Source organism: Brassica oleracea, chromosome C7 (assembly GCF_000695525.1).
Source record: "Brassica oleracea var. oleracea cultivar TO1000 chromosome C7, BOL, whole genome shotgun sequence".
Taxonomy (NCBI): domain Eukaryota; kingdom Viridiplantae; phylum Streptophyta; class Magnoliopsida; order Brassicales; family Brassicaceae; genus Brassica; species Brassica oleracea.
In genome coordinates this window covers 25,940,799-25,941,107 of record NC_027754.1, presented here as the reverse complement: position 1 = coordinate 25,941,107, position 309 = coordinate 25,940,799, and positions in this window count along the sequence as shown.

Sequence of the window (309 nt, the reverse complement as noted above, 5' to 3'; positions counted from 1 at the left end):
AACCTTGGAAAGATGGTGCTCTTGAACATCTTGATTACCACTCTTGCATCATTGGTGGGACTTGCAATAGCTTCCACCCATTTTGAGACATAATCAACAGCTACTAGGATGTACTTGTTGCCATGTGATGATGGAAATGGCCTCATGAAGTCAATACCCCACACATCAAACACTTAAACTTCAAGGATTGGATTCTGAGGCATCTCATTCCTCTTGGTGATGTTTCCCCTCCTTTGGCATGAATCACACCTTGAAACAAAGTCTTGTGTGTCCTTGAACATGTGTGGCCACCAGAATCCAGCTTGTAAC